General features: G+C 43.3%; 1 protein-coding gene across 1 annotated transcript in view; it reads right to left on the reverse strand.

Annotated features, from left to right (window-relative positions):
• Trmt2b (tRNA methyltransferase 2 homolog B) overlaps positions 1 to 1349 on the reverse strand; it is a 55674-nt gene extending 54325 nt beyond the window's left edge. Inside the window, exon 1 of the mRNA XM_031367954.1 lies at positions 1212 to 1349. The gene's annotated coding sequence lies outside the window, so the exon portion shown is untranslated. The remainder of the gene's footprint in view (positions 1 to 1211) is intronic.
• Between the last annotated feature and the right edge of the window lie 13361 nt (positions 1350 to 14710).

Consider the following 14710-nt stretch of genomic DNA (forward strand, 5'->3'; position numbering starts at 1 on the left):
AGAGAGAGAGAGAGAGAGAGAGAGGTAGAGAGAAAGAGAGAGAGAGAGAGTTCTCTATTCCTGCCTCAGGATTAATCACTGACTAGAAAATCCAAGAGTTTATGGCAACCACCTATATAGTTAATGTTTACTTTCCTGAGCTTCAGTGGATAATCTGCCTCCAGTGCTCAGAAGTTCAAGTCAGAGACAATCTGAAAGTCCTAAACTTCAGAGAGATAAACATTCCTTGGAGCAAACTACTCAGCCACCCATAGGCAGGAACTCTGATTACCGGCCTTTTCACTGGCTGGACCCAGTCAGGATTATTGACTAAAGCTGAGAATTTACTAATGATAATGGATTTACTAACGTGTCCCACTGCAAACCACACACAGTCATGTCCATCCTCCCCCAAAGAGGCCTCCAATCCCCTCTTTTGAACAAGGCTGTCCCACAATCATCTAAGGTGGGTGTTGGGATGGTTTGTTTCAATTGTCAAGGCTCTAGCTGAGGGAAAGTATGTAGGAACAGAGATCTAAGGAGAGATAATGCTGCGACCCTTTAGCACTATTCCTCATGTTCTGGTGACTCCCAACCATACAATTATTTTCGTTGCTGCTTCATTACTGTACTTTTGCGACTGTTATGAATCTGAATGGAAATATCTGATATTCAGGATGATCTTGCGCGACCCTTGTGAAAAGGTCCTTTGACTCCAAAAGGAGTTGCTACACCTAAAGGTTGAGAATCACTGGTTTAGATCAAGTTTGCCTGTATATAATGTGGGAGGAGAAAGGCCTGGCCTGTGGGTACTATTTCTGGGTTTTAGTCCTGAACTGCAGAACACTGGAAAAACTATGCTAAGTAGGAATTCATTTTTCCTGCAGCATTGGCTGTGGATGTGGCTGCTTCAAGTACTTGTCTTGACATTTTCGTGACAAATTGCTGGAAGCTGCAATTTGAAGCCTAATAAACCCTTTCTCCCTTAAAGCTGGTTTTGCTAGGGCACTGTACCACAGCAATGGGAAATGTAACTAAGTGAGTTAGCAAACAGAGGCTAGGACAAACTACCACAAACTGTAGGCAGGTGGCAGGGCTGCCCGAGGGAAGAGAGGGGGAGGGATACTGTGATGGCGGGCCTTGACCTTCAAAGCCACCCGGGGTGACATCCCCCGCTCCCTGCCTCCTCCCTGTTCGACGCTCTCTACTCCGGGGTTTTCCAGGCTACTTACCCAGGACTCCTTCGGAGCCACTAAGGCCTTGGACTGACGTGCAGTGGCAAATTTAAAATACCAGCGCACGGCGCTAAGGGGTCTCAGAGGCCAGTCACTTCCTGGTGCGCAGCGCTCCAGCCCGCCTGCTCAGGCTCCTCCTAGGACTGCGGGGCTCCTCCTCCCGCAGACATGCAGCCCAAATCCGGCCGACTCTACTCGAGCCTTTCCCAGGAAGTACTCCTGTCTCAGCCGCCAGCTGAACTTTTACTTGCCAAGTTCCTTTTTGAGGATCCTGCCAACCACCTTTCTTTTCTCCTTATCAAATAGGGATCTGGATGAGCCAAGGAAGAAAATCCTGAAGAAATTCATATCGCTGCATGCTACACATGAACTCTTTCAGCCAAAGAATATTTTTCTGGTCTTAATTTTTTAATTACACTTATTTACTTAGCTCACATGTGCCATCACCTGTGTGTGGAGGTCAGAGGACCACATGCTAAAGTCACGTCTCTTTCTATCGTGTAGATCTCTGGGATTGAACTCAGTCCTGTTTGGCAGCAAACTCTTTTAGCAGCTCATCCCGGTTCACTTGCTCTGCAAAGAAGGAACTTGCTGACAAACCTGACCACTGAGTTCCAGCCCCCTGACCCACAAGGTAGAAGAAAAGAATGGACTGCTGCAAGCTGGCCTCTGACCTCCTGATAGACCCCCAACCCTCCATACACAATTGATCAATTAATTAACGAAAATGTGATTATTTTTTTTTCTTTGAAGCAGGGTCTCACTGTGCAGCCCTGGCTGACCTGTAACTCAATATGTAAGCTTCCAAGTGCTGGGATCACGTGTCCCAGCATAAAGCATTTTCAAAAGAATTTCAAGATCCTTGGAAGATTTGGACAAAAGGAGAAAGGTGGTATGAAGGTCTGTCTTGTGGTAAAAGCCCTACTGTGAGCCAGAGAATTTTTCAGACTTTCCTTTCCCTGTTTTGCCCTGTTGGGGTTTAGGTGGTTTTGTTTGCTCGCTCTTTGTTGTTGCTGGAGTTTTGTTTGGTTTGGTTTGGGTCTCATGCAGCATAGGCTGAACTTGAACTCTTGGGGGCAGACTTTTTTTCTCCCTTTTCACTTATTTATTGACAAACGAAAATGTGTATTTTTTTTATTCTTCTCTCATATATTACGTCCCAACTACAGTTTCTCCTTCCTCCCTTTCCTGAGTCTCTTCCACACACATACATACCTCCCCTCTCTCCCAGATTCACCACCCTCCATCTCATCTCAGAAAAGAGCAGTCCTCCCAGGGACATTAGCCATATAAGCTACAATAAGACTGGGCACATACCATCACATCAGGACTGGGCAAAGCAAGCCAGTAGGAGGAAATGGGTCCCACAAGTAAGAATCAGTAACAGCCTCAGCTTGCACCGTTAGGATTCCCACAAGAACACTGAGCTACTCAGCCATAAGGAATATGCAGAGGACCTGGGTCAGACCCCTACAGGCTCCCTGATCTCTGCCCAGCTCCCATGAGTCCCTATCAGATAATTCTGTGGGCCCTCTTTCCCTGGTGTCCCTGACCCCTCTGGCTCCTCCAATCCTTCTTCCCCCTCTTCCACAAGACTCCATGAGCTCCTCCTAATGTTTGGCTGTGGGACTCTGCATCTGCTCCCATCAGTTGCAGGGCAAAGTCTCTCTGGTCTCTTTGATGATGATTCTGTTAGGCCCTGGGGTTCATCTCCAGAACAAATAAACTGAGTCATACTTGTAATCCCAGCACTCAGGAAGCAGAAGTAAAACAAACAGGAGTTCAAGGTTATAGTGAGTTCAAGGCCTGCCTGGGCTACAAGAGACCCCGTCTCAAGAAAACATTATACTTTGGGTCCATGAAATAGCACATTGAGTAAAGCACTTGCCTCTGAGCCTGCTGAATTCAATCCTCAAAGCCCACACGGGGAAGGAGAGAACTAATTCCCAAAAGTTGTCCTCTGACTTATACATAAGCACTGTGGCATGATTGCCTACCCCCCCCCCCCGTACACACACAGAGAGTAAATAAGTATAAAGAATAAATTTTAAACAATGCTTAACATAGTAAATATTCAATAAAGATTATCTGTAAAAACAAATGGACCACATAGATTCTTCAAAGCTGTGTGCACTTAGCTGCTCCCTACCTGATCTGAATCATAGCTGTATCTGCCTCGTGTGATTGTGATTAAATAAGTTAATGCTGGGAAAGTAAAAACCACAGCAAGCATATAATAAATGTCAGCTATATCATTCAAAAAAAAATTTAGGGAGCCAGGCGGTGGTGGCACACGCCTTTAATCCTAGCACTTGGGAGGCAGAGGCAGGCGGATTTCTGTGTTCGAGGCCAGCCTGGTCTACAGAGTGAGTTCCATGACAGCCAAGGCTACACAGAGAAACCCTGTCATGAAAAAAAAAATACTTGTTGCTCTTGCAGATGACCTGGGTTCAAATTCCAACATCTACATGGTGGCTCACAACTTTCTGTAACTCACATAGAATACATTTATACAATATCAAATAAATCTACTCCTCCCCCCCCCCCAAAAAAAAACAACAGCCAAGTATGGTAGTACACTCCTTTAGCCCCAGCACCCTGGAGGCAGAAGCAGGTGGATTGTTGTGACTTTGAGACCACCTGGTCTATATAGTGAGTTCTGAGACAGCCAGGGCTACACAGTGAGACCTTGTTTCAAAACAAAACAAAATACAAACAAAAGATTTTAGGAACTAAGGATTTAACTCAAAGGACGAGTGCTTTGATTTGATACTCAGCATAATATTAGTAATAATGTACATATAGTATACATTATTGGTACACATAGTGTACATATATGTACCAGAAGAAGGAAGACCAATGTGTGGATACCTTGATCCTTCTTGAAAGGGGGAACAAAATACCCATGGAAGGAGTTGCAGAGACAAACTATAGAGCGGAGACTGAAAGAAAGACAATCCAGAGACTGATCAACCTGGGAATCCTTCCCATATTCAGTCATCAAACCCAAACACTATTGTGGATGCCAGCAAGTGCTGGCTGACAGAGTCTGATATAGCTGTCTCCTGAGAGACTCTGACAGTACCTGACTAATACAGAAGTAGAGGCTCACAGCCATCCATTGGACTGAGTACAGGGTCCCCAATGAAGGAGCTAGAGAAAGGACCCAAGGAGCTGAAGGGTTTGCAGCCCCTTAGGACAAACAACAATATAAACTAACCAGTACCCTCAGAACTCCCAGGGACTAAACTACCAACCAAAGAGTACATATGGTGGGACCCATGGCTCCAGCAGCATATGTATAGCAGAGGATGGCCAGGTTGATCATCAATGGGAGGAGAGGCCCTTGGTCCTGTGAAGGTTCTGTGCCCCAGTGTAGGAGAATGCCAGGGCCAGTAAGCAGGAGAGGGTGGAATGGTGAGCAAGGGAGGGGAGGGAAGAGGGTTGGGTTTTTTTTTCCGGAGGGGAAACTGGGAAAGGAGATATCATATGACATGTAAATAAAGAAAATATCTAATAAAAAAAATTTTTAGGAACTAAGGATTTAACTCAGAGGAAGATTTCTTTGATTTGATACTCAGCATAATATTAGTAATAATGTAAATATAGTGTACATTATTGGTATACATAGTGTACATATATGTATACTATGTGTACATATGTATACATATATGGTGTGCATATGTGTGTGCATGTGTGCACATGTGTGTGCATTATATATACATGTGTGTACATGTGTAGAGTAGTGCACATATAGTATACAAACAAAACACATTTATGACTACTTCCTTGAAAGAGATCTTTGACTTCTTATTAAGCCTCAGGCAAATAAATCTGACTGAAATTGTGACTGCTCTAAAGGCTCTCAAAAATCCAGTCACAACCACTGCTGTGCTAGTATGTAAAAAGCAAGCCAGAGAGCTCACCATTGCTCCTTCCCGTTCCTCCTCTGTAGTACCCTTCTCTGTGCATCGCCAGCCTTCCCCTTTCTCTACCTACTAAACTTTCCCATTTCTTACCCCGTCCTCCCACTTACTCATCCCTCCTTATCCTAGTGTTCTCTGGAGTGCTGTGCACAGAGCTAGGTGCCCAGAAGAGCTCAATAAATATTTGATGAGCCGAATCTCACCACCTTGTCTACTGCAGGAGAAAAGGCATTTCTCTCAGCGTCCCCACCTACTCTGCACATCCAAGGAAACTCATTTAAAGCAATCCTGTCCTTCAGGGAGACAGAACCCTGAAGGGTAAAGAGAGAAAAGAGATTAAGGAAGCCAAGATGAAATTATTTAGCCATTAACCCCTTTATATGTATTTAATCCAATAAAACACGCTCTTCTAGAAAAAGAGAAACTATTACATTTAGAGAAGGAAAAAGAAATATCTCATATTATAGTAAAGGTTAGACTCTTCAAGCAGAAAATCTGTAAGTGGGCCTGTTGTAGGTGATAAGCAGTTTGGTTGAATTAGATAAACACTGGAACCGAGAAAAGCTTTCTGCTTAACCTTGTTATCAGCAAACAAAATCACAACAAAATGAAATATCTAGAAATTTTTCAAACCTTCTCAATTTGGTGCAAGGAAAGCTATGTGAGAGGCTATAGAATTCCTTCTTCAAACGGCCATGTATTGGGGGCTGGAGAGACAGCTCAATGGTGCTTATTCCTCTTGCAGAAGAAGATGCCAGTTCAGGTCTTAGCACTCACACCCGGCAGCTCACAACTGCCAGCAATTCCAGTTCCAGAAGATCTGATGCCCTGTGACCTCCATGGGCAACCTGTATGCACATGGTCCACATAAATTCACACAGACACATATGTATACACATGCATTATATATAATATAATATAATATGTTTTAAAATAATTTAACACAGCTGGCTTAGTTCTATTCAACAGTATTTCCTCATGCCTAGAACTATGATAGAGGCCGTGACAGATATACATACCATGCCCCTGAAGATTGAATTTGAGGGGAAGACAAGATTCACTGAGTTAAAATCCATAGCAGTCAGAGCATCAGTAGTTCTAGGAAGGCAACTATCACTTTAGAAGTTAGGAAAGGAAAAGGATGTGAGAACTGGGTAGACTGCCTAAGCTCTGTATCCTCTGGGGATGTTCAAGGTTTCAGCAACACAACCATGAGGACAGGAATGAACAACTGAGGGCTCATCACTATACAGGCCTGGCTGGATGGGAAAGCGCTGACACAGTCATGGCCTTCTGGCTCATTAGATTGATCCCAGAAGACAGTTGAGGGTGTAGAATTGTTGCCTTGGGGAGTTTGAGATGATCCTGCAACAACAGGAAGCTAACGTAGAGACGTCTCCACAGGACAACTTCAGTAGCCATCCATAGAATGGATTGTAGCCTGTAGTGACCTAGAAGCTGAGGGAAATTGCCACAGCCATTAAGCAAACTTTACTACATACTGTAATAGTTTCTAAAAATACTATCAGGGCCATTATGCAGCACAATTTGCTGGAGCGATTGAAACAAATGTGATTTGTGATCCCTATCCACATTTACCAAAGTGAAATCTCAAGGAGGGGAGGTATCAAGGATTCCTGGGTTTGAAACAATTATCTCACATGATGCACAAATTAAAATATGATCCCAGTAGTCAAGGGAGGGGGGGGTCAGTGGATAACAGGTTTGCCATGAGAGTATGAAGACTGAAATTTGGAAACCCAGAACTCATGTAAAAAAAAGTTATTCTGGTGAGTGTGATAGCAGCACTTGAGAGACAGAGACAGGAGATCCCCAAGGCAAGCTGGGTAGCTCTACTAGCAGAATGGACAAGAAATCCTTCCAGAGTAAGGGTAAGCTAGCCTTCACACACATGCATACATACATATGTGAACCCACACACATACAAAAACTTCCCCACACAATGTACATCTACACACTCAAGGGGAAAAAGCTGAAAAAATTGAGCTCCAACATATACCAGATAAAAATTTCATATGAATGCATTGAACTCAAAAAAATAAAAAATAAAAAAAATAATCCAGCCAAGCATGATGGCTTACAATCCCAATACTTGGAGGCTGAGACAGGAGGATTGAAAAGTTCAAGGCCATACTTGGCTACATCGAGAGTTGGAGACCACCTTTGGCTACATGAGACCATTTGTAATTTTCTATACTCTTCCCCAGGTACTGGGAAGATGGCTCAGTGGGTACGAACATTAGCTGTCAAGAATTAGAACCTGAGTTCAAGCCTTAGGACCCACAGAGTGAAGAAAGAGAACTCACTTCTGCAAGTTGTCTTCTGACTTTCACACATGTGCTGTGGAACACACAAACGGAGACACAAAATAAGTAAATATAATAAAAATAAATAAATAAAGGAGCTGGAGATATAGCCCAGTGATTTAAGAGCATGACTGATCTCCCAGAGAACTGGATTCAATCTCCAGCACCCACATATTCCCCCGACATGCTCCCCTCTCCCCTCTTCTCCCCTCTCCTCCCCTCCCCCTTTCCCCTCTCCCTTCTTCTCCCCTCTTTACCCCTCTCCTCTCCCCTTCACTACCTCTCTGGATCAGGTTATAACTATCAGCTACTGTTCCAGCACCTGCCTGAATACCACCATGCTCCCCACCGGTTGGCCAAACCTCTGAAACTCTAAGCAAGCCTCCAATTAAATGCATTCTCTTATATAGTTACCCTGGTCATGGTGTCTCTTCAAGCAATAGAACAGTGACTAAGATGGGGGTTATGTTAATTATTTTTCTATTGCTAAGATGAAACATCAAGACTTAGGCAACTTAGAGAAAAAAAAATCTTTTATTTGGGCTTATGGTTCCAAAACAAAGGCTTAGGGTCCATAATGGCAGGAAGAGCATGGCAGCAGGTGACAGACATGGCAACAGGTGGTAGACCGGGCAGCTGAAACTGAGAGCTCACATCTCAAACCACAAGCAGGAAGCAGTGAGAAAAAACTGGGAATGGCATGTGGCCTTTGAAACACTAAATTTTGCCCCAGTGACACACTTCTACCACTAAGGCCGTATTTCCTAAATCTACCCAAACAGTGTCCCAATCTTTGGGACCAAAGATTCAGATCGTTGAGACTATGGAGGATCCCTCACTTAAATTGCCTATGAATTATCTCCTATAAATCGCCTTAGTCATGTTATTTTATGTTAGCCATAGAAAAGGAACTAACACGGGTACCATTCATTTGCTTACTGTATTTCCATTTCTGCACATCCCACTTTTTCTTCAGTGGACATGTATTGCATTGATAATAAAGAAAAATACAGTTGTGGAATCTTGGTGAAACTCCTTGAAAATAAAATTTTATCAGTCAATATAGAAAAAAGTAGACTCTGGAGAACTAACTTGTTAAGCGAATTTATGAGAGACTGGCTTGAAAGCCAAATCTCAGTGAGGAATACCACTTCTAGTAATAGAAATATTCTTACCTATTAACTAGGGTCATCCCCCATGGCTATTAATGTACCAGGGAGACTAAACTACTAATCGAAAATCAATCATCAGCCGGGTGGTGGTAGTACACGCTTTTAAGTGGTGGTAGCGCACGCTTTTAATCCCAGCACTTGGGAGGCAGAGGCAGGCAGATTTTTGAGTTCGAGGCCAGCCTGGTCTACAGAGTGAGTTCCAGGACAACCAGGACTACACAGAGAAACCCTGTCTCGAAAAACCAAAAGAAAAAAGAAAATCAATCATCATTTGAACAGATAAAGCACAATGTTTTTTTTAAATTTTATTTATTTTTATTTATTCACTTTACATCCTGCCCACTGCCCCACCTCCTGGCCACTCCCTCCCACAATCCTTCCCCCTCCCACCATCCCCTTCTTCTCTGAGAGGGTAGAGCCCCTGCCCCGGGTATCCATCTACCCTGGCACTTTAAGTCTCTGACAGACAAGACAGCCCAGCTAGAAGAACATATTCCACATACAGGCAAGAGCTTTTGGGATAGCCCCGGTTCCAGTTATTCAGGTACCACATGAAGACTAAGCTGCGCATCAGCTACATATGTGCAGGGAGGCCTAGGTCCAGCCTGTGTATGTTCTTTGGTTGGTGGCTTAGTCTCTGAGAGCCCCCAAAGGTCCAGGTTAGTTGACTCGGTCTTCCTAAGGAGTCCCTGTCCTCTTTGAGGCCCCTCAATGTTTCCCCCAACTCTTCCATAAGAGTCTCCAGGGAGCTTTTGCATTGGGTCATTTGAAACAAGTTGACCAACCTGGTGTTCCTGTGACTTTAAAAGTTCCTCATAAACACTGACTCTCCAGTGTTCTTCTTTGTTTTCTGCCACCTCTAACTAGTTACTAGAATCTTCTGTCATTACAATATTACCTGCCTCCTATCCTCATTATGCGTCACTGTTTCCAAGGTAACAGCTCATCTTACACGAATTACATTGTAGGCTGGTAGCTCCCAGGTGAGATATTGGGAAGCATCTTAATCTCATCTTCAGTCTGTCTACAAATTATATTTACCAGGAGTTGCTTCTGGGAAGAGTCACAGATGGCTGGTTTCATCCACTGTAAGCTACTTTAAAAAAATTTTTTTTTAAGTTGAGGAATCTATCATTTCCTTATTTCTTTGTCTAATCTTTTTTTTTTCTAAAGTGTATTTCTTGGGTTTAGAGAGACACATTAAACTGGGGTCTCTTTGGCTCTCTGATAAATGTTAAGGGATTTTAATGAGAGCACATGGGAGGATGGGTCTACCCCTTAGCAAAAATCAAGAGTTCAGAAAGAGAAAAAAGATAATGGAATATGGAGACAGGGGTAGTGGACATGTATATAACAAGTTACCATAATCCAAAAGCTCTTACATTTTGTGTAGGAGGAATTACCCTGGAAACTGTCGCCCCACTAACTAGCTCCTTTATACTTCTAGTTTCTAGGGCAACACAGATATTTACTATATTACATTTACACGGCTGGTGTTAACATTCATTTTCTCACCTCCTAGGGTCTCAACCCTATGCTTTTTTTATCGTGCTAAAATTTGCAATTCAATGTTCCCCACATTCCAGCACTGACAGCTCATCCCTCACAGCTAGATGGAGAGAAATGACCAAGGAACAAGGATCCCACGCTCTGTCCCACACCAGCTCGCTATCAATACGAGTATCTCAGTCTTAGGCCTGGGACTTAGCAGCAAAAGCACAAATCCTCCACCTACCCCGAGGCTGTAATTTCTGTTCTTTCCAAATCGCTGTCCTCAGCAAACCCGTAATAAAGACACTAGCTTCTCTTCTCCTTCCTGATGATGCGCTCCTCGATTTCTTTCAAGTGCCATTGTTAGGTTGCCAGGGATGACAAGACTAGCTTGTTTTTAGTCCCTCGGTGCTTGTATGTCCCACAATTCTATGAAGGTGCTGGTAGGTGAAAAGAAATTGGTCCCACTCTTCCAGCTGAGTTATTAAAGTGTGCCATGTAGCTTCTAAACGTTGGGAGAAACTAGAAGTATAAAGGAGCTAATTGGGTGACAGTTTCCAGGGTAAAAAGTTACTAGGGTCTTACGTAGCCCAGACTGACTTTAAATTCCTCATGTAGTTGAGGATAACAGTGACCTCCCAGTCTCTCCTCTTCTATTTTTCCCAGTATTGTGCTTAGGGGTGTGCATGGTCGTACCTAGCTGTGTCTTCTATCAGGGCACAGTCACAATCAAAAGCAAAAATCAAACTCCAACCGTCCAATGTCTGGGATCCACTCACGATCTTCTGGATTCCTCCAAGGGCTTGGATTTTACTTATTTATTTTTGAGATGAGGGTTTACCACTGCAGGTGTAGTTGGTCTGGTATTCAAAATGTAGACCAGGCCAGCCTTAAAGTCACAGATATCTGCCTATCTCTGCCTTCTGACTGTCCCACCACACCCAGCTTTTAAGCTTGTTTGTTTGTTTTCTGGATTTCTAATTTGGAGATTTTTCTATCCTGTGAGAACCCAATCCTGTTGGACATGAAAATGGTCACCCAGAACAGCCCTTGTTGTAATAAGGGATATCCAGCATTTATTGGACATTTACATTGTGCCACACAGTATCCTAAGTGCCCCGTGAGAAGCCACCCAATTTACAGCACAGAACATTGATAGCTGTATTTTATGTACAAAGTAACTGAGATATACAGAGGAATAAATAACATATTCAAGATCACACAGTAAGTGACAGAAGTAGACCTTAAAGTCAGCTGGCAGATATCCCACTTCAATTTTTGACATTTTAACTAGTGATCCTCAAACTTTGGTTTGGTTTGCACCAGCATGCCCTGGAAGGTTCTTTAAATTTCAGACCACTAGTGCCTGTCTATAATCCCAGCACTTACAAAGTAGGGTGATTGTCAAAAAAATTTGCAGTTTAAGGTCATTGTAGGTTTTATCTTGTTTCATTTTATATATATACACACATACATGTAGTACTAGATAGATAGAGAGGTCAGAAAAGTGTTTATCTTGCAAGCATGAAGACCTGAGTTTGACACCCAGAAGTCACTTTAAAAAAAAAAAAAGCCAGGCAAAATGATGGCCTTGGTAGTACACATCTTCAGTCCCAGCATTCAGGAGGCAGCAGAGGCAGGTCAGTCCTCTGTGAGCTTAAGGCCAATCTGATCTACATAGCAAGTTCCAGGCCAACCACATAATGAGACCTTGTCTCAAAAACATAGGCGTGGTGATGCCCATTTGCAATCCCAGTACTGGGTAGCTGGATCCCTGCTACTGTATACTGCCATGCTTGCCTAGACCACATGTCAAGTTCCAGACCAATGACAGGCCCATATATATATAATATGGATGGTACCTGAGAAAAAACAGTTGAGATTGACTTCTGGCTCTCACATACATATGCGCATGCAATGCATACATGAACACAAACACACACACACACACGCCACAAACAACAACAACTAAACAAAAACTGCTACTCAAGTGGCGAGGTTCCCATCTCCAAATTAAGTCAGCTTAAGAATTTGCATTTCAAGCAAGTTGCCAGGTGATGTGGAAGTAGCCGTGCAGTGAGGATCACATTTGGAAGCCCTCTGTTTTGTATTCCATATTCCCCCACGAAGGGCAAATGAACCTGTCATTATATGACATATGATGCTAAAACACTCGCGTGTGAGGGCGGTGGTGATGCACGCTTTTAATCTCAGCACTTGGGAGGTAGAGGCAGGCAGATTTCTGAGTTCGAGGCCAGCCTGGTCTACAGAGTGAGTTACAGGACAGCCAGGGCTACACAGAGAAACCCTGTCTCGAAAAACAACAACAACAACAACAAAAAGACACTCGTGTGACTCTCCTTTGTGCTCTATACTCAGTATTAGAGGGTCACGGGAAACTGATATTTCTCTCTGTCTTCCAAACAACTAGAAATTGGCTAGCTATTCCACCGTGGAAAGAAACACTGTGCATAGCTTGTGCTCACAACATTTTGAGAAAAGGGTTGACCATCTCTTGGGCTGGGCTCAGTTTCTGACCTAGTCCTCACTGCTATGAAGTGCTTCTATCTAGCCAGTATAATCATTATCCTCTTTGAAGTCCCTCGAAGAGTTAACACTGAAGAGCAGTATTTGCCAAGCATAGCTACCTGTCAGCTCAGGATTTAATAGAGCTGACACATCGGCCTGATTCTGTGGAGGGTCTCGATTAGCACTGCCTTGGGAAGCTGAGGAAAGGGCCATTACTGTGCAAGCTCTCCTTGGAGCTGTGGTTCACACCTACCTGGGAAAGGATATGCATTGCCTACAGCAGACAGGCAGAAGCATGAGTTAAATATTTCACTGAGACACAGCTGAGTTTTCAGGCAACAAAGCAAGCCACACTTAGCTGCACATTTAAGACACTGTTAAGTTCTTGAAAACTACCAGTACTCAATTACAACCATCTCTCTGTGGATGCGTGCGCGTTTGTGTGTGTGTGTGTGTGTGTGTGTGTGTGTGCGTGCGCGCGCACGCGTGTGTGCACTTGCCACACACATTATATATAGTATATATATAGTATATTATATATAGTATGTTATATATAATATATATATATATAGAGAGAGAGAGTATGCTAATGCCAGCCAATCAACATAGTTGAGAGGTAACAATGAATGGGCAAGGAAATAGTTTCTACAGCTAGGTGTGGCAGCATAAACCTGTAATCCCAGCGTTTGAGAGACTAGGCAGGAGATCACAAGTTTAAGGTCTTTCTCAAAAGAAAAAAAAAATACCAATAGTGCAAGATAAGGTTGGAGCTCTGTTACTTATGAGAATATGACCTGGGATAAATGACCTAAAATTCTATGAATCCCAATTTTCCCGTTTAAAAAAGTCACGACAGGGGTGAAAAGATGGTTTCCTAGTGCAGGAAAAATGTGGGTAGCAGAAGCGCCTGCAAAGAGAAAAGACAAATTAGCTTGTCATATCTTTCCTTTCCTGATAGCAATAGAGTTCACAGCAATAATTACTTCCAAAGAGTAATAGGCATGGCTTCCTTGCTTGTCTTGGTGCTCCGTTTCATCCTTCTTTTGACAAGTGGCAAGTGGGATTCCATTGGTTGCTGCAGGGCAGGCAAATGTTTAAAAGTGTGTTTTTAATGAAGATATAAGCAAAGAAATGAGGTGTAGTTGTTGGAAGGGAGACAAAAATCATTATTTGCAGTTGATTTGGTTGTCTACTCAGACAATAATACCTAGGGGGCGTCACTTGAAGTAGGAATAGATTTAAGGAGAGTTTTCAGAAGAGACAACAGGTTTCCGGTAAGCCAGCCACAGACAGCGGATAAAGTGGGTGGGATGTATTCATGACAATGACTCAAGGATAAAATCCCTAATAATATTATTTCTAGTCTCAGCTAGATGTGATGTTGTAAGCTTTTAGGTACAGCTAGACCTGGGAGGATGCGACAGGAGGATTATTTGAGCCCCAAAGTTCCTTGCTATCCTGGGCAATACAGTGAGATCTCACCTTAAGGAATGAATGGGCTCTCTGTTAAGACTTCTCATCTCTGTGATAAAATGTGTGGCAGCGAACAACTTATATAGGAGGAGGGACTTTGGCTCATAGTTTCTGCCCATGTCCAGCTGGTTCCACTGTTGTGAGTCTGATGAGAGGCTAAACATTACGGTGAGAACATACAATAAAACACAGAGCTCTCCCACCCCCAATGTGGAAAGGAAGCTCAGACAAATTGGAAGGAACCACAGCAACATCTAGACTCGGGAAGGACATTTCTTCTGTGACCTGCTTTTTCTAATTGGGCCCTACTTCTCAAAGCTTCCATCACCTCCCAAAATAAGGCCACCAGTTGCAAATCAAGCTTCTAGCACATGAGCTTGTGAGGGACTTTTCATATTTAAAAAAAAACAAACTAACAGGACTATAGGAAGAAAACAAGGGAGCTGGGCATAAAGCTCAGTTGGTAGGTAGAATACTGACCTATCATGGACAAAACCCTGCATTTGACCAATGGCACTACATAGGTCGGGCGTGGTAGTACACGCCTATAATCCCAGCACTCAGGAGGTAGAGGTGGG

This window comes from Mastomys coucha, chromosome X (assembly GCF_008632895.1).
Source record: "Mastomys coucha isolate ucsf_1 chromosome X, UCSF_Mcou_1, whole genome shotgun sequence".
NCBI classification, from domain to species: Eukaryota; Metazoa; Chordata; class Mammalia; order Rodentia; family Muridae; genus Mastomys; species Mastomys coucha.